General features: G+C 32.2%; 2 long non-coding RNA genes across 2 annotated transcripts in view; one reads left to right on the plus strand and one right to left on the minus strand.

Moving 5' to 3' along the window:
- The window catches only part of LOC148760746 (uncharacterized), a 49,357-nt gene that overhangs the window by 409 nt on the left and 22,856 nt on the right, over window positions 1-26,092 (minus strand). The window lies entirely within an intron of this gene.
- LOC148760747 (uncharacterized) lies at window positions 17,654-19,535 on the plus strand. Its single transcript, XR_016028644.1, has 3 exons — window positions 17,654-17,756; window positions 18,413-18,486; window positions 19,356-19,535. It is a non-coding gene; the product is annotated as an uncharacterized LOC148760747 (long non-coding RNA).

Below are 26,092 nucleotides of genomic sequence, written 5' to 3' on the forward strand. Positions count from 1 at the left end.
ATATATTTTTAGTTTGAGAAAAATATAGCCGTTCCTTGGCGTTGGCTGAGTTCCCCTTCACGTGGTGGTTTGGCGTGAAGTGAACCCTAAGCTTTACCCCAGGAGATAACCTACGCGCCTCTCCGTTCGAGGTAAGAATATAATGGAGTTTACCGTGCCCCTCTAATAGGCTGGTCCACGGAACCCCCTCTGCAGTGAATAATTAATATATAATCCACCAATCAATAAAATTCATTCTAGCATGACATGGCAATTTATCGCAACCTAGCCTCTCAAGGCTGAATACACAATATAAATAATTCTAACACCAAAATTAGTTTAGCCATTCATGCTCATTTATTGTCATAAGCCATTCAATTCAAAACCATAAATTTGCAATACAAGCAGGCAGTCTCCAATTACTCTATTTCAAAATCAGTATTCAATTTTTCAGAAAATTTATAAAATCATTTTATAAAATCACAATTTCTCTTAAAACATAGCAATTTACCATTTAAACCCATTTTACATAAAATCACACAATTGTGTAAAACTACTCTAGATAATTAAGACGATAATAAGTTCACTCACAGTTTTAGGAGTCAATGTACTCCTAATCCCAATCTCCAAGCACAATTTGTATACTTTTACCAGTGTACTTTGCTCACCACCTATCCACAATGTACAATACATAATTCATCACATCAATGCTTGACCATTATAAAATCAATTCAGGCTCGGTATATATGCATGATATGATATACAACTTATCAAACTACCGTTTAAATGTGGTGCTGACCTAATTCGGCCTATTATCTCCAATTAACTCCAAATCAATTCTTCTCACTTTTTACACTCCAATTATACCTAAATTACCTTAATGACTGTGAATGAGATTCAATTTATCAGTCTCGATAGCAAATTACGAAAATACCCCTAGTGGGTAAAAATTCGTATTTTTGCTCTGAAAATTTCCATTATTTTTCTAGGCTCATAATTCATCATTTATTAACCAATTCTCCTAGAATGAAAATCAAATTCATCCTCACTCAACACATGGTAAATTCGGCCATTAAGGGTTGTGGGAGAAAATAAATTCTTTTCTTATTGTTTTGTTTCTAAATATGCTAAACTAACTTAAAACACTAACATAACTTAAAATCAAATTAATCTAACAACTTTCTCTCTCCTAACCCATTTTTCAGAATTGAATTCATCATAATAACTCAATATTCAACTATGAAAATCAAGAACAAAAGCATGGGTAAGCTAGGTATCAAGGAGAACTAAAGAAATTCTAACTTACCTAGCTTATTTTCTTGATTTCTTCACTTCTTCTTTGAATTTTCACCTAAGTTTTCTTGTTTTTCCCTTTGTTCTTTCTCTCTTTCTCTCTCGTCCTTGCTTGGCCGGCCATATGAAGAAAATGGGCTGATTTTATGCCTTTTTATAAAGAAACAATAAAATAATAAAGGTATGACACATGGCATTTTCTTATTGGTCTATTTTTAAAATTTTAAAATTTTAATCCTTTTTATCTCCACCACACAATTATTCAATGGTCAAAATGAGGATAAAGGAAGACCATGTGCTGGAAAAATGTCTTGGTGGTGGAAAATTACAATTTTACCCCTGGGGTGGAAAAATTACTATTTTACGCTTTTACTCCAAATTATACCGAAATTAAAATTTTTCACTTTTAAACCTCAAATCTTACTCCAATAAGTCACATTATACTCCAATAAGTCAAATGGGGCCAAAAAAAGCTTTTCTAAAATTTTCATTTTGTCCCCAGGTGGCAAATGACCATTTTGCCCCTAGATAGCGAAAATTCCGGTTTGACTCCAAATTGATCCTCGAACTCCGAATCATCATATTAAACCATTCTAGGACTTTAAAATTCTTAATTTCATCGTGAATTCTCTATTTGATCTAGTTCGAGGCTTAAATCAACTTTGTTGTACGTCTAGGTACAATACCGACTTTTTTGTAAATTTTTCGAGACTCTCTTAGCATGCAAACATGCTATCCATCACATGTATGTCATGATAAATATTTTTATAGAGTCGGGCTTGTCATCTTCTCCCCCACTTGGATCAACCATATGATCCTTCTTCATGACTGATTTCGATATCCGGCTAAATATTAATATTTTAATATTATTTCATTAATAAAATATTATTTTATTTTAAAATTTTTATCTTGTCTCCTTGGTACTCAAAATACCTTATTATGCCTCACTTGACTTCCGAATCGCCTTTTATCTCACAACTTCTCCTCCGATAAAATTATTATTATTTTATTGTTATTTTCTTACTTTCGGAATATTTTATCCTAAACTACTCCTTTCGTCTTTTATCACTTTTAAACATTTTAATTGACCTCAATTTGCATTCGATCAACTTTATTTATCACCATATCAAAGTATGGGATATTTCATTTGTGTTAATTTATAAGCCAAATATTTAATGGTTATAAATATGCCACGTGTCACCATTTCATTAGTCCATTTTTATTTCTTAACTATTAAGTTTTCTCTCTCCACCATATAAATTCCTTCAATTATCCATGATAATATTGGGTAAAATCCATGTGCTGGACAAGTGTTGGGTGTGTAAAATTCCAATTTTCCCTTAGGGTGGCAAAATTACCATTTTACCCTTATGCTCCAAAAAATACCGGGATTATAAATTTTTCACTTATCAACCTCAAATCATACTTCAATAAGTCAAATATGATCAAAATCTTTCAAAAAAATTTCCCATTTTGTCCTCGAGTGGCAAAATTACCATTTTACCTCTAGATAGTGAAATTTTCGGTTTGACTCCAAATTGATCCTCGAACCCCGAATCACCATTCTAAGTCATTCTGGATTTAAAATTTTCAATTTCACCCTAAAATCTCTATTTGTTCTAGTTCGAGGCTTAAATCAACTTTGTTGTACCTCTAGGTACAATACCGACTTTTGTAAATTTTTCAGGACTCTTCTAGTATTCAAACATGTTATCCATCACATGTATGTTGTGACAAATATTTTATAAGGTTGGGTGAAATACTCTATACTTTGATATGGTGATAAATAAAGTTGATCGAATGCAAATTGAGGTCAATTAAAATATTAAGAAGTGATAAAAGACGAAATGAGTAGTTTAGGATAAAATATTTCGCAAGTGAGAAAATAATAATAAAATAATAATAATTTTATCGGAGGAGAATTTGTGAGATAAAAGGCGATTTGGAAGTCAAGTGAGGCATAATAAGGTATTTTGGGTACCAAGGAGACAAGATAAAATTTTTAGAATAAAATAATATTTTTTTAATAAAATAATATTAAAATATTAATATTTAGTCGGATGTCGAAGTCAATCAAGAACAAGGATCATATGGTTGATCCAAGTGGGGGAGAAGATGACAAGCCCGACTCTATAAAAATATTTATCATGACATACATGTGATGGATAGCATGTTTGCATGCTAGGAGAGTCCCGAAAAATTTACAAAAGTCGGTATTGTACCTAGAGGTACAATAAAGTTGATTTAAGCCTCGAACTAGATCAAATAGAGAATTTACGATGAAATTAAGAATTTTAAAGTCCAAAAATGGTTTAATATAGTGATTTGGAGTTCGAGGATCAATTTAGAGTCAAACCGGAACTTTTACTATCTAGGGGCAAAATGGTCATTTGCCACTTGGGGACAAAATGGAAATTTTTAGAAAAGATTGTTTTTGGTCCATTTGACTTATTGGAGTATAATTTGACTTATTGGAGTAAGATTTGAGGTTTAGAAGTGAAAATTTTTAATTTCGGTATAATTTAGAGTATAGGGGTAAAATGGTAATTTTGCCACACTAGGGGCAAAATTGTAATTTTCCACCACCATGACATTTTTCTAGCACATGGTCTTCCTTTATCCTCATTTTGACCATTGACTAATTGTGTGGTGGAGATAAAAAGGATTAAAATTTTAAAGTTTTAAAAACGGGCCAATGACATGATGCCATGTGTCATGCCTTTATTAATTTATTATTTTTCTTTTTAAAAGGCACAAAAATCAGCTCATCTTCCACCCCATGGCCGGCCAAACCAGCAAGAAGAGAGAGAAAACAAAAACAAAACCCTAGAGAGAGAAAATCAAAGAAAAAGTGTGAATTTTCAAGGAAATTAAGTGAAAAAGGTATGATTTTTCAAGCTTAGCTTAAGATTTATCATTTCCATGCATTTCCCATCATTTTTCATGGTTGAATCATATGATTTGAGGATGAATTCAATTCTGAAAAAATGGGTTAGGAGAGAGAAACTTGTTAGATTAATTTGATTTTAAGTTATGTTAGTGTTTTAAGTTAGTTTAGTATATTTAGGAACAAAACAACAAGAAAAGAATTTATTTTCCTCCATTACCATTATTGGCCGAATTTTCTAGGGGAATATTGGCTGATGATCTTGATGTTTATTTGAGGAATTATGATGAATAATGATGAATTATGAGTCTAGAAAAATAATGAGAATTTTCGGAGCAAAAATACGAATTTTTACCCATTAAGGGTATTTTCGTAATTTGCTACCGGGACTGATAATTTGCACCACACTGAGGGACATTAAGTCAATTTGGGTGCAATTGAGGTATAGAAACTAAAAAAAAAAAATTAATTTGGAGTTTAAACGGACGCGTATATCGATTTAATCGGGTAATAGGCCGAATTAGGTCAGCACCGCATTTAAGCGGTAGTCGAATAAGTTGCATGTCATATCATGCATATATATCGAGCCTGAATTGATTTTATAATGGTCAAGCATTGATGTGGTGAATTATGTATTGTACAGTGTGGATAGGTGGTGAGCAAATTACACTAGTAAAAGTACAAAAATTATGCTTGAAGACTGGGATTAGGAGTACATCAACTCTTAGAACTGTGAGTGGATAATTTATCATCTTAAATATCTAGAGTAACTATACTTGTTTGATGCTTTTATTGAATGGTGAGCTTAAATTATTAAATATTATGTTTTCTAATTAAAATGTTTTTTAATAAAAATGAGATTTATACTGGTTTTGAAATCAAATATTGTTTTGGGAAAATTGAGTATATGGAGACTGTGTTGAAATTTATGATTTTATATGTTATTGAAATTGGGGCTTATGACACTATGGTAGCATGATGGCTAAATTTTTGGGATTGGTCTCGGTAGACTGAATTACATTTTATTCGCCATATTATGCTACTGAAATTTTTATGGGTCTGGTGGTATATTAAATGGTCACTGCAGTGGTGGGGGTTTCCGTGGACTGCCTATGAGAGGAGCACGGTAACTCAATTATATATTTACCTCCGGGGGGAGATGTTGGGTGAAGTATCTTCTGAGGTATGATTTGAGTGCACCTCACGTTCGGGCCACCACGTGAGAGTGAGACTCAGCCAACGCCAAGGAACGACTGTGTGTCAGATGTGAAAACATGTTTATGGGTATGGGTCATTAAACAGCCTTGGCGGTCTCAGTGGGATACCTTGACGAAGGTACCTGCGAGAATGATTTTGGCAGGGGCCAAGTTTAAGAAATTCATAAGCCGAGAAATTTTGATGAAAAGAAATTGTTTGGTATAGATTGAAACGAGTTTTGTGTTATGAACATTATTGAGATATAACGTTTTTATATTGTCTCCATCTACTCGGCTTTGATGCTTTTGATGGTAATTGTTTACTCACTGAGATTATGTAATCATAGTCTCACCCCTCTTCCTATCCATTTTCAAGCTCAGGACAGTTTGTTGATAGTTGATTAAGACGAGAATTAATCTCGGAGTTACATCATAGGAAGTAAGGGTTCATAGCTCTACACCTTCTTGGTTAGTTGGGGGCCCACGTGTCACTGTAAAAGTAATTTTATTCTTCAATTATTTGATTTAAAGTATGTATGAATATATTTAGCTTTTACACCATGTTTTTGGCGAGTTTCGATATTTTCAAAGAAAAATGACGAAAATGCCCCTGTGAGTCAGAAAGTAATATTTTATTTTTTTATTTGGAAATGACTTATGATTTTTTTTGAAATGTGAGATTTAATAACTGTCGCTCACTGGGGAGATGCAGAAGCTGATGCTAAGCCTTGCGGGGTTTCGATAGGCATTCGGGGTAATGAGTGCCTTGCGGGGTTTCGATAGGCATTCGGGGTAATGAGTGCCTATCGGGACATCGCGACGGTTGTCACGGGCTCGATGGGAGTTTCGGGTCGTGACAATTTAGATTGGTATCAGAGCGTGGTTTAAAGATCAAATATTTTGATTTTAAAGCTTTGGATTTTAAAGTTTTTGGTTTTAAAGTTGTTTTAAGAAATCCACACTAACACTGCCTAGCCCCGGATTAAATTAAATTAAGTCGAATAGAATGCATGAGTCTGCATATAGAGACCTATTTATTTTCAAGGTGTATAAGAGATTAAGTGATTGTCGTTAGGCATTCTCCCCCAAGCTGTGGGAGCAATGTAAGTAAATGGCAAGAGAAGAAAAATGGGAATCTTTTAGTATAATAGAGATAAATTGGTGATATAATTATTGAGAAAAGTTATAGAAAGAAGCAATAAGATTATTGGAGTATAAGACAAAGAAGATAATTGGATAGGGATGACAATAAATTTGAGGAAAGTTGTAGATAGTTAGCAACTTATGTGTGGAGTGGTATATGTATCATGAATTTATTACACTGTATGGAAAGGATGTTTTGAGGTGGAATTTTATGAGTGTTGATAAAAGTCAAAAGATGACATGAGATGAAAGTATTAATCTGGCTTAGTGTGTATGACAAGAAAATAGAAGGTGCCTATACTTATGGAACTCATGATATATATCTAGAAGGGAAACCATTGGTTGAGAATGATTGATGTGGTGACTTTCAATGCGGACAAATAGCTTTGATGAGAAAATTTTCAATAGCTACAGTACTTTAGCATTGACTGTTCAACGCTGTAATGCTTTGAATACCTCACGCTTATGATGCATGAGTAAGATGGGAGTGACACGATAATGAGCTTACAAATTGAATTTTGGTTGTTGGTCATTGTGTTTTGTTATCTGGGAGTTTTAAATATTATGGAGAATGTTTACCCAAATGAATTGAAAAACTTCTTTATTGCCTTGTATATGGGCATATAATGAAAAGAAAAATTGCAAGATTCTTGAGATGACTATATTGAGATGAGATACCAAGTAATGAAAATGTGAAGGAAGAATTACGAGACTGGTATAGAAAATCAGTTTATATAGAATATCATTACGAGAATTTGTAATATCTGTTTTGATACAGTAAAATGACAAGAGTTAGGAACAGCATGAGGCTAATTGTATGACACCCTAGAAACCTATGAAGATGAGTTAGGGATTGAATGGATGAGCACGTATTTATATATCTTTAAGAGTAAGTGTTTTAGGAATACATAAACATCTTTGAGAAGAGATTCTAATCATACACAGCAAGTATGAAACGTAAAATTTTTAAAAATTGCTGAGAAGCCTAACGGCTAAATCACAAGTTAAGGGATCACATGCTGTGAGACATAAGTTTAAGATAGATATTCCCAAGGAAATACTCAAGAGAAGTTTTGCTCTGGATCTCGTTAAAGCAAGCACTAAGTTATGTGATTATAAAAAGGAAACTGTAAGCTGAGAGTGATATTAGTATTAGTATTGAAAAGTACTTGAGGAGAATCTAGTTTTAAGTCTTGCAATTTCAAGTACAATTTATAAATTAGTTAAGGAAGAATGATGTTATGTTTATATGAAGGAGTGGAACAAAGGATGATAGAAGTTGACCTTGAAAATGAAGTCAGATAATGAAACTTTCCTAATATATTATGGAAATTGGAATTCGAAAATGCTTAAGGCATACATGATTCAAATGGGTTCGAGTCTTAAGTGACAAATCAATATCGTAATGCAAGAAAGATACAAGGTAATATAGAGGCATGAAAGATGATTAAGGACAAAAGGATGACTCTTAGGAATTGTGGTATTGCATGAGATGCAATGATCAAGTTGAGATAAATCTTGAGGCATCAATAGGATTATAAAGCATACACGCATAATAGATTATAATTCAATAGAGATGACATTGTGATGAATGATATATAGTATAAGGAAACTCAAACATATGGTTGGAAAAGATATGAATGATATGAAGTTGTACGCAAGCATAATAAGAAGGTTGACATGCACTATAAGAATCGTTATATTGAAACTAGGATTGGGATACGAAGGAATAAAGGGGGAATGTAGACCAAGGCATGTGAACACATGGATTCCTATATATAAAGAGAGATGTTGACATTTGAAAATGCATGTATATATGTGTACATGAAATTGATAATTTTACTAACTAAAGTGAAGAATGGTTCTCGGTAATTGGGAGATTTTGAAATAGTGTCCAAAGAGGTTAGTGAGCTAAAGTGTTAACGAACATGTAATGAACGATTAAAGTTATGAATGACTTTGAAGGTAAACCTTGAATTGTTTAAGTTCTTAATGGAACTCTATTAAAGGAAGGGTATGGACCAGTATAAGATGAATAAATCAAGGTTGAGAAATTTGGTATGGAGCAAATTAATAAAATGATGAATAGGTATACATAAGTAAGTATGATATGTGATCGAAATCAGTATAATTGAGGTGAAGTTATGGTTCAAATTTAATAATGGTGATAAAGGCATGCTTAGTGTCTCGATATAAGAGATCATGGTTGTGAAAAGTATTACTAATTCAGTTCCAAAGGATAATAATTGCCATAAATAAAGTATTTAATTGAACTGAAGGTGAACGAGGTGAATAAGTTGAATGTCCCTATAGAAGGAACAAGGAGTAGGATCATAGAAGAAGATTGATAACGCAACATCGACGGGAATTCGGGGACGAATTCTATTTAAGTGGGGGAGATTGAAATACCCCATACTTTGATATGGTGATAAATAAAGTTGATCGAATGCAAATTGAGGTCAATTAAAATGTTTAGAAGTGATAAAAGATGAAAGTAGTAGTTTAGGATAAAATATTTCGCAAGTGAGAAAATAATAATAATTTTAACGGAAGAGAATTTGTGAGATAAAAGGCTATTTGGAAGTCAAGTGAGGCATAATAAGGTATTTTGGATACCAAGGAGACAAGATAAAATTTTTAGAATAAAATAATATTTTTTTAATAAAATAATATTAAAATATTAATATTTAGCCAGATGTCGAAGTCAATCAAGAAGAAGGATCATATGGTTGATCCAAGTGGGGGAGCAGATGACAAGACCGACTCTATAAAAATATTTGTCATGACATACATGTGATGGATAGCATGTTTGCATACTAGGAGAGTCTCAAAAAATTTACAAAAGTCGGTATTGTACCTAGAGGTACAATAAAGTTGATTTAAGCCTCGAACTAGATCAAATAGAGAATTTATGATGAAATTAAGAATTTTAAAGTCTCAGAATGGTTTAATATGGTGATTCGGAGTTCGAGGATCAATTTAGAGTCAAACCGAAATTTTTACTATTTAGGGGCAAAATGGTCATTTGCCACTTGGGGACAAAATGAGAATTTTTAGAAAAGATTGGTTTTGGTCCATTTGACTTATTGGAGTATAATTTGACTTATTGGAGTAAGATTTGAGGTTTATAAGTGAAAAATTTTAATTCTAGTATAATTTAGAGTATAGGGGTAAAATGGTAACTTTGCCACCCCAGGGGCAAAATTGTAATTTTCCACCACCAGGACATTTTTCCAGCTCATGGTCTTCCTTTATCTTCATTTTGACCATTGACTAATTGTGTGGTGGAGATAAAAAGGATTAAAATTTTAAAGTTTTAAAAACGGGCCAATGACATGATGCCACGTGTCATGCCTTTATTAATTTATTATTTTCCTTTTTAAAAGGCACAAAAATCAGCTCATCTTCCACCCCATGGCCGGCCAAACCAGCAAGAAGAGAGAGAAAACAAAAACAAAACCCTAGAGAGAGAAAATCAAGAAAAAGTGTGAATTTTCAAGGAAATTAAGTGAAAAAGGTATGATTTTTCAAGCTTAGCTTAAGATTTATCATTTCCATGCATTTCTCATCATTTTTCATAGTTGAATCATGTGATTTGAGGATGAATTCAATTCTGAAAAAAATGGGTTAGGAGAGAGAAACTTGTTAGATTAATTTAATTTTAAGTTATGTTAGTGTTTTAAGTTAGTTTAGTATATTTATGAACAAAACAACAAGAAAAGAATTTATTTTCCTCCATTACCATTATTGGCCGAATTTTCTAGGGGAATATTGGCTGATGATCTTGATGTTTATTTGAGGAATTATGATGAATAATGATGAATTATGAGTCTAGAAAAATAATGAGAATTTTTAGAGCAAAAATACGAATTTTTACCCATTAGGGGTATTTTCATAATTTGCTATCGAGACTGATAATTTGCACCACACTGAGGGACATTAAGTCAATTTGGGTGCAATTGAGGTATAGAAACTGAAAAAAAATTAATTTGGAGGTTAAACGGACGCGTATATCGATTTAATCGGGTAATAGGCCAAATTAGGTCAGCACCGCATTTAAGCGGTAGTCGGATAAGTTGCATGTCATATCATGCATATATACCGAGCCTGAATTGATTTTATAATGGTCAAGCATTGATGTGGTGAATTATGTATTGTACATTGTGGATAGATGGTGAGCAAATTACACTAGTAAAAGTATAGAAATTGTGCTTGAAGACTGGGATTAGGAGTACATCAACTCCTAGAACTGTGAGTGGATAATTTATCGTCTTAAATATCTAGAGTAATTATACTTGTTTGATACTTTTATTGAATGGTGAGCTTAAATTATTAAATATTATGTTTTCTAATTAAAATGTTTTTTAATAAAAATGAGATTTATACTGGTTTTGAAATCAAATATTGTTTTGGGAAAATTGAGTATATGGAGACTGTGTTGAAATTTATGATTTTATATGTTATTGAAATTGGGGCTTATGACACTATGGTAGCATGATGGCTAAATTTTTGGGATTGGTCTCGGTAGACTTCATTACATTTTATTCGCCATATTATGCTACTAGAATTTTTATGGGTCTGGTGGTATATTTGTAAAACCCGACCCTATAAATACATGTCATGACATACATGCATTGAGTAGCATGTTATTACGCTAGAAAAGCACCTAAGAATAGACGAAACCCGATATTGTACCTAACGGTACAGTTAAATTGATTTAACCTCGAACTAGTTCAAATAGGAATTGTAGGATAAAATTTAATATTTTATAGTCCAGGAATGACAAAAATGATTGTTCGGAGTTCGAGGGTTCATTTGGGGTAAAATTGGAAATTTTGATGTTCAAGGGCAAAATCGTCATTTTGCCACCTAAGATAATAATTTGATCATGGAGTGAAATTTTTGACCAAGATTAACTATTTGGAGTATAATTTAATGATAGGAAGTGAAAAAGTTTAATTCTGGTGATTTTTGGAGTGTAGGGGCAAAATCGTAATGTTGCCACCCACGGACAAAATTTGAGATTTTGAGAGAATTTAGATCAAATTTGACAAATTGGAGAATGGTATGAGTATAAGGGATGAAAAATATGTCTATGGGCAATTTTTCAATTTTTGGGGCAAAAATATAATTTTTCACTTTTACGGGGGTAAAAGTGTAAATTTCAAAAAATTACTCCACCGAGACTTTGGATAAGTCTGAGAATTTTATCTAAGCTATGGATATGTGGGACAAGTGTATGGTGAAAATTTGGAAACAAATGGATGAAATTTTAAAAATGAGCCAATGGGAAAGTGACATGTGACATTTTTTAATGATATAATATTATTTTAATGAAAAGTCAGCCCATTTAAACCCAAATTTTAAGTGCTGGCCGGCCATAAGGAAGAACAAGAGAGGAAATAGAGAGGAAAGGAAGAAAAAAAAGAAAAACCAAAGGGAAACAAGAAAATTCAAAGGGAAATTCGCGGTTTTCGACCGTTTACGCGTCTAACGGTAAGATTTTTCGATTTTAGCTTGATTTCTACCTTTCCTATGCCTTTATTTCCATTTAGCATGCTTGAGGAGAGAGATCAAAAAGTGATATCAAGGGCTGGACGAAATTCTAGGAGAGAGAAATTGAAATTTTTTAGGTTTTGATTTTTAGTTAAATTGATAGTTTTAGTTAGTTAAATGTGTTTAGAAATTAAATTGGGCAAGAAATCAGTAAATGGTCACAATACCCACTCTTGGCTGGATGCTCAATGCTGTACAATGATGATGAATTGATTTTATTCTAAGGAAAATGAAGAGAAAATGATGAAAAACGATTAAACGTGATAGAAAAACAAAGTAGAAAATTAACCGACTTAATGTCCCATTTTTGGCCGAATTTTCCAAGGAAGGGAGTGAGCTGATTTTGTTGTTTTTAGAAGGTTATTGGCTGATATTTAATGGTTAGAAATGTTGGAGAGAGAATGGGATGATTTAGAGCTAAAATGGAGCGCGTTAGCAATTTATCGGGCAAAGTGCCAAAAATAGGTTAATACCGCATTTAAGCCGTTTTAGGCTATTGCATTTCATACCATGCATTAGTATAGGATTTAAGTTAATTATATAGTGATTTAGCATCAATGTGATGAATTGTGTAAATTTTTGTAATGTGTCTAGGAGGAGAGCCTTCCGGAAAAGGCAAAGAAGTCGTACCCGACAAGTAGTGATCGGGGCGCTTAGAAAGCTTTTAGTTTGTACAAACGGTGAGTAAACTTATTATTATTGTAAATTATCTAGAGTTTATTTTAAATGCCCTTTATGTATTTTATGAAATGAGAACGAGATTAAAACGGGATTTTTTATGTTTTAGGAATAAATGTGACAAATAAAAATATATTGTATTGATTATGAAATTGAGTAATTGAAGGCTACAAATTGACTTGAAAAATATATATTTTCCTAGGAATGGCTTATGAGAAATGAGTATATGTGGCTATATTTTGTGAATGCATTGGGAAATTTATGTAAGTTGTTTTACTATGCAGGCTGGATAAATAAATAAAAGCCACGTTATACTGTCGAAATTTTATTAAAATTGGTGGGTTAGTCACTGCAGTGACGGGTTTTCGTGGACTACCTATTAGAGGGGCATGGTAAACCCAGTTATATAGTTACTCCGGTTGTAGAGGCGAGGAAGGTAACTCCCGGGGTAGTATTAGAGCTCACTTCACGTCGAACCCCCACGTGAATGTGTAACTCGGCCAACGCCAAGGAACGGCTGGTTTTTAAAAATAAAAATGTGTTTCACGTGTGAATATTTTAACACCCTTGGCGGACTCGGTTAGATGCCTCGACCAAGGTATCCCCGAGGATTAGTTTTGGCTTGAGCCTTGTTTTAATAAAAGACATAAGCCTTAACAACTGTTTTGGTAAATTACAAATATTTTATGGTTTAAGAAACAAATTGAAAACATTATGAAATGGGTTGAAATTTGTTGTTTAAACTTGCCTCCATTTTACTCGCCTTTAGATATTTATGATAATGTCTGTTTACTCATTGGGATTGCAAAATCTCACCCAACTCCTTTCCACCCATTTCAGGTTCAGTATAGACTGTAGATAGCTGATCTCATCGAGGACTACCATTGGATCTGCATTTTCCAAACCGTAGGTTCACAGTCCTCTTTACTTTTGTTTATTCGGGGGCCTTCTTGTTATTGTAAATTAAATTAAATATTTTGACTTACTGTATTTCAGTATGTATAAATTTATTTAGCTTTTACGCTATAAAAATTATTCACGTATAACTCTATAAATATTGTTTTATAAGAAAATAGAATATTTCCCTTAATATTTCTTTTATTTTCTTATTATATTCAAATAACCGTAATTTCATTTTAAATGAAGATTTTTGACTCTTAAACTCATTTTGAATATGAATTATGTATTTTGTACTTGTATATTACGTTTTAGCCAGTTTTGAAATTTTTGAGAAAAAAATGACCAAAATACCCCTGTGTGGTGAAAATTTTATTTTGATTGTTTTTGATCTAAAATAGTAAATATTCTCTAAAAACTCGATATTTAACAATGATTGCTCACAGGAAAGGAAAGAAACTGATATGTAAGCCTTGCGGGGTTCCGATTGGCATTCCGGATAATGAGTGTCAATCGGGACGTCGCGGCGATTGTCATGGGCCTGAGGGAGGTTCCGGGTCATGACAATATTAAACGGTCACTGCAGTGGTGGGGGTTTCCGTGGACTGCCTATAAGAGGAGCACGGTAACTCAATTATATATTTACCTCCAGGGGGAGATGTTGGGTGAAGTATCTCCTGAGGTATGATTTGAGTGCACCTCACGTTCGGGCCACCACGTGAGAGTGAGACTCAGCCAACGCCAAGGAACGGCTGTGTGTCAGATGTGAAAACATGTTTATGGGTATGGGTCATTAAACAGCCTTGGCGATCTCAATGGGATACCTTGACGAAGGTACCTGCGAGAATGATTCTGGTAGGGGCCAAGTTTAAGAAATTCATAAGCCGAGAAATTTTGATGAAAAGAAATTGTTTGGTATAGATTGAAACGAGTTTTGTGTTATGAACATTATTGAGATATAACATTTTTATATTGTCTCCATCTACTCAGCTTTAGATGCTTTTGATGGTAATTGTTTGCTCACTGTGATTATGTAATCATAATCTCACCCCTCTTCCTATCCATTTTCAAGCTCCGAACAGTTTGTTGATAGTTGATTAAGACGAGAATTAATCTCGGAGTTGCATCATAGGAAGTAAGGGTTCGTAGCTATACACCTTCTTGGTTAGTTGGGGTCCCACGTGTCACTGTAAAAGTAATTTTATTCTTCAGTTATTTGATTTAAAGTATGTATGAATATATCTAGCTTTTACACCATGTTTTTGTGAGTTTCGGTATTTTTGAAGAAAAATGAAGAAAATGCCCCTGTGAGTCAGAAAGTAATATTTTATTTTTTGATTTGGAAATGACTTATGATTTTTTTTGAAATGTGAGATTTAATAACTGTCGCTCATTGGGGAGATGCAGAAGCTGATGCTAAGCCTTGCGGGGTTTCGATCGGCATTCGGGGTAATGAGTGCCTATCGGGACATCGCGATGGTTATCACGGGCTCGATGGGAGTTCCGGGTAGTGACATCGGGTTTTACAGAACCCGTCCCAAACCTAATCATAAATACCCTAACCCTATATAACCGAATCGAATATCCGCAGATACCTTGTAAGAAGATACCCATTGCCATCCTAACTTTGTTGACTAATATATGTTATGTTCAATTAAGATTTTCATGTGATATGGTTTACATTAAACTCTCAATAGTCTTTTCAACATCAACAAAAAAATTTTATATGAAGAAATTTTATATAAAAAATTTTGGCTTTAAATGTATATACCCTAACAAGTTGAATTTGCAATTTTAATTACAATATTAAGTTAATTTTATTTTTTTTACCTAAACTTGGACAAAATATACAACTTTGAATTGAAAAAAAAAAATTACTAATTTGTACTTAAATTATCCAATAAAATATCGTATTAACAGAAACTCTAACACCTTTAACTCTTAATCGACTAAGATATGTTATGTTCAATTAAGATTTTCATGTTATATGTTTTACATGAAACTCTCAACATTCTTTTCAACATCAATTAAAAAATGTTGTATTTTTTCACTTGAATGATAATAAATTCATTCAAAACCAACCAATTGTTGGATTTCACATGAAATTTTTATAAAATATTTAGCATTTTATTTAAGAAGTGGCATTCACGTTGTGACTATATTAGTCAAATATCATAAAAGCGAGCTAGATTAACGGTGTTAGTTTGAATTTAGGTTAATATCGTTTGACAGTTAGGGTGAAAATTTTATATTTATTTTAGATACCAATTTTGTAAATTTCACTTCAGTTTTATAACAAATATGTAATTAAAGTTTATTTTAATATTTTACGTTCAAATATTGGGAATGGATATAATGAGATTCTAGTGACCCGAGAATGGTATTTTTTATCATAATAACCTTTACATAATATGCAATTTGAACATGAACCATTATGCTTTCTATCAACTATTTTAATGAAATGATACTATAATTTACAAATTATTCTAGTAAAATTAGCATTATGTTAATTATGAGTTCTAAAAATTCTTTTTATCCAATATATTATTTGGCTAAGTTAATTATTATCTGCCCATGCTTTTTTACTAATTTTTATGATCCATCAGTTTGTTTTAGTTTGTTTTATTCTAATAACATAAGCAATCTATTAATAACAGATACTAGAAAAATTACTTTTAATAATAACCAAAAGACATAACTGAAGTTTGATTAGACATAGAAAAAGCAATATGATTTTCATAAGGGTAAAATACCCTCACAAACTTAAGTTTTAATTGAAATTTAAAGTAGATCTATTAATTTTTTAAATGGACACTTCACCTTTAAAGTATAAACACCGTTAACAGTAATGATGAAAGGACTATAATTGAAATACCCCATACTTTGATATGGTGATAAATAAAGTTGATCAAATGCAAATTGAGGTCAATTAAAATGTTTAGAAGTGATAAAAGACTAAAGGAGTAGTTTAGGATAAAATGTTTCGCAAGTGAGAAAATAATAATAAAATAATAATAATTTTATCGGAGGAGAATTTGTGAGATAAAAGGTGATTTGGAAGTCAAGTGAGGCATAATAAGGTATTTTTGGTACCAAGGAGACAAGATAAAATTTTTAGAATAAAATAATGTTGTATTAATAAAATAATATTAAAATATTAATATTTAGTCGGATGTCGAAATCAATCAAGAAGAAGGATCATATGGTGGATCCAAGTGGGGGAGAAGATGACAAGCCCGACTCTACAGAAATATTTGTCATGACATACATGTGGTGGATAGCATGTTTACATGCTAAGAGAGTCTTGAAAAATTTACAAAAGTCGGTATTGTACCTAAACGTACAACAAAGTTGATTTAAACCTCGAACTAGATCAAATAGAGAATTTATGATGAAATTAAGAATTTTAAAGTCCCAGAATGGGTTAATATGGTGATTCGGAGTTCGAGGATCAATTTGAAGTCAAACCGAAATTTTCGCTATCTAGGGGTAAAATGGTCATTTGCCACCTAGGGACAAAATGGGAATTTTTAGAAAATATTTTTGGCCCCATTTGACTTATTGGAGTAAGATTTGAGGTTTAGAAGTGAAAAATTTTAATTTCGGTATAATTTGGAGTAAAAGGGTAAAATGGTAATTTTGCCACTCGAAATAAAAAATTTAATTTTTGAAAGGATTTTGATCAAATTTAATTATTTGGAGTGTGAAATGAGTATGAGGAGTGCAAATTATGCATTATGGCAAATTTTCAATTTTTAGGGTAAAAATGTAATTTTTGAAAAGTTCGGGGGCAAAAGTGTAATTTTGAAGAATTTGCTCCACCAAAACTTTGGAAAAATCTGGAAATTTCACTTAAGACTTGGATAAGTCAAAGGGAATGCATGGTGGAAAAAGTAGGACAAATGGATGGCTAGAAAAAAAAAATGAATTAATAAAATATTTAAAATATGAATAAAATAATATTATTTCATTAAACAATAAAAAAGGCATAAAAAAATCAGCCCACCCATTCTTCTTCTTCAACATTCGGCCAAGCAAGAAACAAGAGAGAGAAAGGAGAAAATAAAACCCTAGCTAAGAAATTTAAAGGGAAAATAGGTGAAAATTCAAAAATCAAGTGAAAAAAGGTAACATTTCTTAAATTTGTCTTGTGCTTTACCTTTCCCATGCATTTTCCATCATTTTTCATGGTTGAATCATGTGATTTGAGGATGATTTGAATTCTGGTCATATGGGTTTAGAGAGAGAAAGTTGTTAGATAAATTTAATTTTGAGCTATGTTAGTGTTTAGTGTTAGTTTAGCATGTTTATGAGTAAAACAACAAGAAAAATATTTATCTTCTCCATGAATTTCCCTAGGCCGAATCTAGCCAATGGTATGTGAGGATGAGGTTGACTTTATTTTAAGAGAATTGGGTGGAAAAATGATGAATTATGAGGTTGGAAATTAAATGGGAATTTTCGGTGCAATAAATTGAAATTTTTACCCACTAGGGGTAAAAGCGTAATTTATAGTCCGGACTGATAAATTGGACCAAATTCACAGTCATTGAGGTATTGTGGATATAATTGGATAATTGAAATTGAAATGGATGGAATTGGAGTCGAATTGGGGATTTTAGGAACTTACACCGTGTATAAGCGAGTTAGGTCGGACACCGCAATTAAGCGATTGTCTAGACATTTCAAATCCTATCTAGTGCATACGCATGGGTAAGAGCCTGAAATAATTTATGATAAATTGACACAATTTATTGAATTTTGTGTCATGGATTATGGATAGGTGGTGACTCAATTGTTTCGGGTAAGAGACTGCACCCGAGGGCGGAAGATAGGAGTATTTCTACTCCTAATACTGTGAGTAAACTTATTATCGTCTTAATTATCTAGAGTAGTTTTATACAACTGTGTGATTTTATGAAAAATGGGTTTAAATGGTAAATTGCTATGTTTTAAGAGAAATTGTGATTTTATAAAATGATTTTATAAATTTTCTAGAAAATCGAATATTGGTTTTGAAAATAGAGTAATTGGAGACTGCTAGTTTGTGTTGCAAATTTATGGTTTTGAATTGAATGGCTTATGACAATAAATGAGCATGAATGGCTAAACTGATTTTGGTGTTATAATTATTTATACTGTGTATTCAGCCTTGAGAGGCTAGGTTGCGATAAATTGTCATGTCATGCTAGAATGAATTTTATTGATTGGTGGATTATATAATAATTATTTACTGCAGAGGGGGTTCCGTGGACCATCCTATTAGAGGGGCACGGTAAACTCCATTATATTATTACCTCGAACGGAGAGGCGCGTAGGGTATCTCCTGGGGTAAAGCTTAGGGTTCACTTCACGCCAAACCACCACGTGAAGGGGAACTCAGCCAACGCCAAGGAACGGCTGTATTTTCTCAAACTAAAAATATATTTGAAGTGTATACAAAAATTTTAACAGTCTTGGCGGACTCGGTTGGATGCCCTGCGCAAGGTATCACCGAGTATGAGTTTTGGCATGAGCCAAAGTTTTAAGAAATTCATAAGCCAAGTTGATTACTCGATTTATATGGATTGATTTTATTTGGTTGAAATGAACTGAAAGGTAATGAAATTACAGTATGATGACTTGTTTTAATTGTCTCCATTTACTCGACTTTAGATACTTTTGATGGTATCTGTTTACTCACTGGGATTATAAAATCTCACCCCTTCTTCCTATACATTTTTCAGGCTCAGGACAGTTTGTAGATAGTCGAGTAGGACGAGAACTAAGCTCGGAACTGCATTATAAAAAGTAAGAGTTCACAGTCTTACATCCTTTTGGTCAATTGGAGCCCACGTGTCAGTGCAGATCAAAACTTATATTTTGGTTATTTGTATTTCTATTCATATAATTTTTATTTTACTTTCATGTGCGAAAAATTATTTACGAATATTTCTATAAAAATTTATTTTATGAGAAAATAGAATATATTATTTATTATTTTTGAATAGTACTAGTTGTCAACAATTTGCTTTCAAATGAACGTTTTAGATACTTAATTGTTGTTAAATCATTAAATATATATTTTCTGCTTACCTACTACATTTTTAGCAAGTTTTGAGATTTTTGACGAAAAATTACGAAAATACCCCTGTGAGCCAGAAAATAATATTTTATTGTTCTTATTTGAAAATGACTTATGATTTTTTTGAAATACGAGATTTAATAACTGTTGCTCACCGGGGAGATGCGGAAGTTGATGCTAAGCCTTGCGAGGTTTCAATCGGCATTCGGGGTGAAGAATGTCTGTCGAGGCCTCGCGGCGGTTGTCACGGGCCCGATGGGGAGTTCCGGGTCGTGACAATAATACTTTTTTTATTAATTTAAAAAATTATTATTATATTTTTTTGAAAAAAAAATAAGAGCTCCCTAAGAAAAGGGAGCACCGATCTCCAATGCTTCCTTTTTTAAATTAATAAAAAAATTAATAAAAATTATATAATAATAATTTTAAAATTAATAAAAGGTAAAATTATTATTTCAATATTATCACGTCAAATTAACAGATACTAACGATTGACCTATGTGTCAAGCGAAAGACATTTTTTTGAGACGAAATGTTCATTTTGAAAACTAGTAACCTTATTTGGAATTTCGATTAAAATTTAAAAAGATAAGAGTATTTTATCCTTTTCATAATTGTTTCACACCTTTTAAATAACATTTATATATAGTATAAATGTCAATTCATTTTTATCTTTAATTTATTTTATTTTTGAAAAAAATTAAAAGATAAAAGAAAGATAAAAACAAAAATCAAGGAGAGAGAAAAATGGGAAAGAAAAGAAAAGAGATGAAAGAAGGAGATTGAGAGAAGGAAAGCAATGGGGAGTAGGGAAAAGGGAGGGTTTGTCCACGTAGATCTACCTCAAGCTAACCAAATCAGCAGTCGGCCAGCCTTTCCCTTCCCCCTTGCCCCCCACTTCTTTCCATCTTTTTGGTTTTTTGTTTATAATTTTTTGATTTTTTTTACTTCTTATAATTTTTTTATTTTCTAATTTCAAAAATAAAATTTAAAAAATAAAGACCTTTTATGTTTTTATTTTTTAATTTCAAAAATAAAAAACTTAAGAAAAAACTTTTTTTTGTTATTTTATTTTTCAATTTTTATATTTAAAAAAATAAAATGATGTGACATATTCAAACACATAACTATTTTTATCGATTACTTTTACTACATCACTCATTTGCCTAACTCCATTAGTCAAAAGTACAAACTATATAATGAAAGTGCAATTCAACTATTTAATTACGAATTTTTAAACTTTAGGTGCCAAATAGATAGTTTTATTATAGTTTAGATACAAAATATGTAATTAACTCTATGTTAAAATATGTTATATAAAAATGTTCATATGTATAAACAGTCGAGTATTTAACTTATTAATTGATATATGAACCATTTGCTTAAAAAGTAGGATTCAAATTTCTCTTCCCCCCAATTAAAAGAAATGTTCATATGCATATATAAATAAATGTTTTCTACTTGTTTCCCTCAACATTATTATGGGTGCTTGGTCCAATTTATGGAAGATTTTTTTTTATTACAAAAGCATAAGTAAAATTTTAACTCTCAAATTTTTAAAAAAATTGTAACAATACAGAAAAAAACACATTTCAATTTGAAACTTATTCCAAGATAACTAATATATAAAAACAAATATTAAATGAGATTTTTTTATGTTCTTATTATATTATTATTTATTAAGAGAAATATATTATTTCACATTAATCTTTTTTAATTCAGTTCAATTTATTCATTTGACTTTATTTTTTTATATCCGATTAACAAAAGAGTTTCTTTATTTTTATTTCTTTCTTCATTTTAAAACTCATATTATTTAGTTAATAAAGTTGGATATTTTATTTTACTTATTTGCAGTTGCAATTTTATTACTCAACTTTTCTTTTAATACCATTGATGTCACGACCCGAAACTCTCATCGGGCCCGTGACAACCGCCGCGACGTCCCGATAGACATTCATTACCCGGAATGTCAATCGAAACCTCGTAAGGCTTAACATCAGTTTTTCTTGCTTCCCTTGTGAGTATTAGCCACTAAATTTATGTTTTGAGAGATTATAAACATTTTCCAAATCAAAATAATAGAAAAATAATTTTTTTCTCACAGGGGCATTTTGGTCATTTTTTCTCAAAAATCTCGAAATCTGCTAAAAATGTAGTATGCTGGTGCAAAACAAATATTTCATAATCAAAAATAAATTTTGATGTCTAAAACATTCGTTTAAAATGAAATTATAACTATTAGAATAAAATAAAAATATTGAATAAAATATTCAATTTTCTCATAAAACAATATTTTTAGAACACTGCATAAATAATTTTTTACAACGTAATAGTAAAATAAATTCATATATATTGTAAAACAGAAAGCCAGAGTATTTATGTCACGACTCGGCACTTCCTTCGAGCCTGTGACAACAGCTGCAAAGTCTCGATAGACATTTATTACCCAGAATGTCAACCGAAACCTCGCAAGGCTCTTGCATCAGTTTCCAACTTCCCCTGTGAGCAATAGTTACTAAATATAGATTTTTAAGAGAATATAAACTATTTTAGATCAAAAACAATCAAAATAAAATTTTCGCCATACAGGGGTATTTTGGTCATTTTCACCTAAAAATTTTGAAACCTGATAAAATACAACATATGGTAGAAAGATATCCATTTCCAATCAAAAATAAATTTTTGTAATCTAAATCATCCATTTGGAGTGAAAAGTTGGCTAATTAGACTAAATAAAAATATTCGATAATATATTCTATTTTCTTATAAAACAATTTTTATAGAACTATGCATAAATAATTTTTGTAGCGTAAGAACAAAATAAATTCATACACATAGTAATACAATAAATCATGTATTCAAAATTATCCTACAGTGGCACATGGACCCCGAGATAACCAAAAGTGTGTAAGAATGTAGACCTACGATTTCCAAGAAAGTAAGTCCCAAATAGATCCTTGATAAAATCAACTGCCTACAGACTATCCTGAACCTAAAATGGTTAAAAAGAAAGGGTGAGTTTTCATAATGTAAAGCCCGACCTTATAAAATACTATTCATGACATACATGTGATGATAGCATGATTGCATGCTAGGAGAGTCCCGAAAAATTTACAAAAGTCGGTATTGTACCTAGAGGTACAACAAAGTTTATTTAATCCTCGAACTAGATCAAATAGGAATTTTAAGGTGAGATTAAGAGTTTCACAGTTCATGGATGACTTAGAATGGTAATTTGGAGTTTGAGGATCAATTTGGAGTCAAATCGAAATTTTCACTAACTAGGGGCAAAATGGTCATTTGCCACCTGGGGACAAAATGGGAATTTTAGAAAAGATTTTTTTGACCCCATTTGACTTATTAGAGTATAATTTGACTTATTGAAGTATGATTTGAGGTTTAGAAGTGAAAAATTTTAATTTCGGTATAATTTGGAGTATATGGGTAAAATGGTAATTTTACCACCTTAGGGGCAAAATTGTAATTTTCCACCACCAGGATATTTTTTCCAGCACATGGTCTTTCTTTGTCTTCATCTTTGACCCTTGACTAAACATGTGGTGGAGATAAAATGTTTAAATTTTTAAAATTTTAAAAACGGGCCAATGACATGATGCCATGTGTCATGCCTTTATTAATTTATTATTTTCCTTTTTAAAAGGCACAAAATCAGCCCATCTTCCACCCCATGGCCGGACAAACCAGCAAGAAGAGAGAGAAAATAAAAACAAAACCCTAGAGAGAGAAAATCAAAGAAAAAGTGTGAATTTTCAAGGAAATTAAGTGAAAAAGGTGAGTTTTTTCTATTAAGCTTGAGTTTTCTTATTCCCAAGCATTTCTCTTTATTTTCCATGATTAAATTACATGTTTTCATGATGAATTCAATTCTGAAAAAATGGGTTAGGAGAGAGAAAGTTGTTGGATTTATTTGATTTTAATTTATGTTAGTGTTTTTAGTTAGTTTAGCATATTTAGAAACAAAACAACAAGAAAAGAATTTATTTTCTCCCCCAACCATTAATGGCTGAATTTACCATGTAGTGAGTGAGGATGAGTTTGATTTTATTCTAGGAGAATTGGTTAAGGAATGATGAATTATGAGCGTAGAAAAATAATGGGAATTTTCGGAGCAAAAATATGAATTTTTACCCACTAGGGGTATTTTCGTAATTTGCTGTTGGGACTGATAATTTGCACCACACTGAGGGACATTAAGTTAATTTGGGTGCAATTGAGGTATAGAAACTGAAAAGAATTAAATTGGAGTTTAAACGGACCCGTTAGGAATTTAATCGGGTGATAAGACGAATTAGGCCAATACCGGGTTTAAATAGTTACCAGTGCATTTTTGCATTCCATATCATGCATTGGTAATCTAAATTAGTTTAATTTTGATTTAGTACCAACTTGGTGAAACTCTCGATTTTGTATTGTGTCAAGGTGGTGAGTCCTCCGATAAAGGCAAGGAAATTGCATCCGAGGACCAGTAGACAGAGTGCTTCGAAAGTCTGCATTCTAGACATAGTGAGTAAACTTACTGTCATTTTAATTATCTAGGGTGGTTTTTAAATGCCTTCATGAATTCTATGGAAAAAGGAATTTAAAAAGATAAATTTTCATGTTTTATGAATAAATGAGTTTCAATGAAATTAAATTATAAATTGTTTTGAAATTAATAGTGATTTTGAAAAATAGAGTACACGGAGACTATTAATTGTGGCAATTTGATTGTTTAAATTAACTGGCTTATGATAAATCGAGCATGATTGGCTAGTTGGCAATTGTATTGAAATGCGAATTGTTTGGTTACCTTGAAAAACTACGAATTACAAAATTGCCATATCATGTTATTGAGTTTTCTTATATGGTGGATTATATATTAATTAATCACTGCAGTAGGGGGTTTTCGTGGACCAGCCTTTTAGAGGGGCACGGTAAACCCCGTTATATTCTTACCACGAACGGAGAGGCGCGTAGGGTATCTCCTGGGGTAAAGTTTAGGGTTCACTTCACGCTAAACCACCACGTGAGGGGGAACTCAGCCAACGCCAAGGAACGGCTATGTTTTCAAAACAAAAACATGATTTATGTGAAATGTGAATTTTAATAGCCTTGGCGGTCTCGGTAGGATGCCTCGGCCAAGGTGTCCCCGAGAATGGATTTATGGCACAAGCCTAGATTTTTATGAGATTCATAAGCCTCTTTACGTGTTTTGAACAAAATGTGTTCTAAGGCTATAACCCAGTTTATGATGATTTACTTTATTGTCTCCATGTACTCAACTCTAGATGTTTATGATGATGTTTGTTTACTCATTGGGATTTTATAATCTCACCACCCTCCTTTCCACCCATTTCAGGTTCAGTATAGACTGTAGATAGCTGATCTCATCGAGGACTACAGTGGGATCTGCATTTTCCAAATCGTAGGTTCACAGTCCTCTTTACTTTTGTTTATTCGGGGGCACTCTTGTTATTGTAAATTAAATTAAATATTTTGGCTTACTGTATTTAAGTATGTATAAATTTATTTAACTTTTACGTTATAAAAATTATTCACGTATAACTCTATAAATATTGTTTTATAAGAAAATAGAATATTTTACTTAATATTTCTTTTATTTTCTTATTATATTCAAATAACCATAATTTCGTTTTAAATGAAGATTTTAGACTTTTAAACTCATTTTGAATATGAATTGTGTGTTTTGTACTTGTATATTACGTTTTAGCCAGTTTTAAAATTTTTGAGAAAAATGACCAAAATACCCTTGTGAGACAAAAAATTAATATTTTATTTGTTTAAAGTTGGAAACAGCTTAAAATATTTTAGAACACGATATTTGACAATGGTTGCTCACAAGGGAATAGAGAAACTGATAGTAAAGCCTTGCGGGGTTTCGGGTTGACATTCCGGGCAATAAGTGTCTACCGGGACATCGCGGCGGTTGTCACGGGCTCGAGGGGAGTACCGGGTCGTGACAATTCGATTGGTATCGGAGTTTTTGGTTTTAAAGATCAAAGTTTTTAGTTTTAAAGTTGTTTTAAAAATTTACAATATCAGTGTGGCCCCGGATTAAGTTAAGTTAGGTTAGGTTGAATATAATGCATGCATTTGCATATAGAGCCTAAGGTTACCTAAACTTGCTCGTATTTTTTTTATAGATTATAATGCCTCCTCGACGCGGACTCCCACCTCTCACTAGATCGGTTAGGAGGGGCAGAGGTCGTTCCCAACGTCATCAGCCAGATACAGTAGAGGAGGAATCAGCTGCATCTACCATTCGGGCAGCACCTGCTGCTGAGCAGGCCGATAGTCCTCCACATCCTCCATCTCCTCAGCCACCTACTGGTATTCCCGCCATGCCTACTGAGGCAGCACAGGCATTGGCAGCTT

Source organism: Theobroma cacao, chromosome 9, assembly GCF_053813885.1.
Source record: "Theobroma cacao isolate CCN51 chromosome 9, ASM5381388v1, whole genome shotgun sequence".
NCBI lineage: Eukaryota > Viridiplantae > Streptophyta > Magnoliopsida > Malvales > Malvaceae > Theobroma > Theobroma cacao.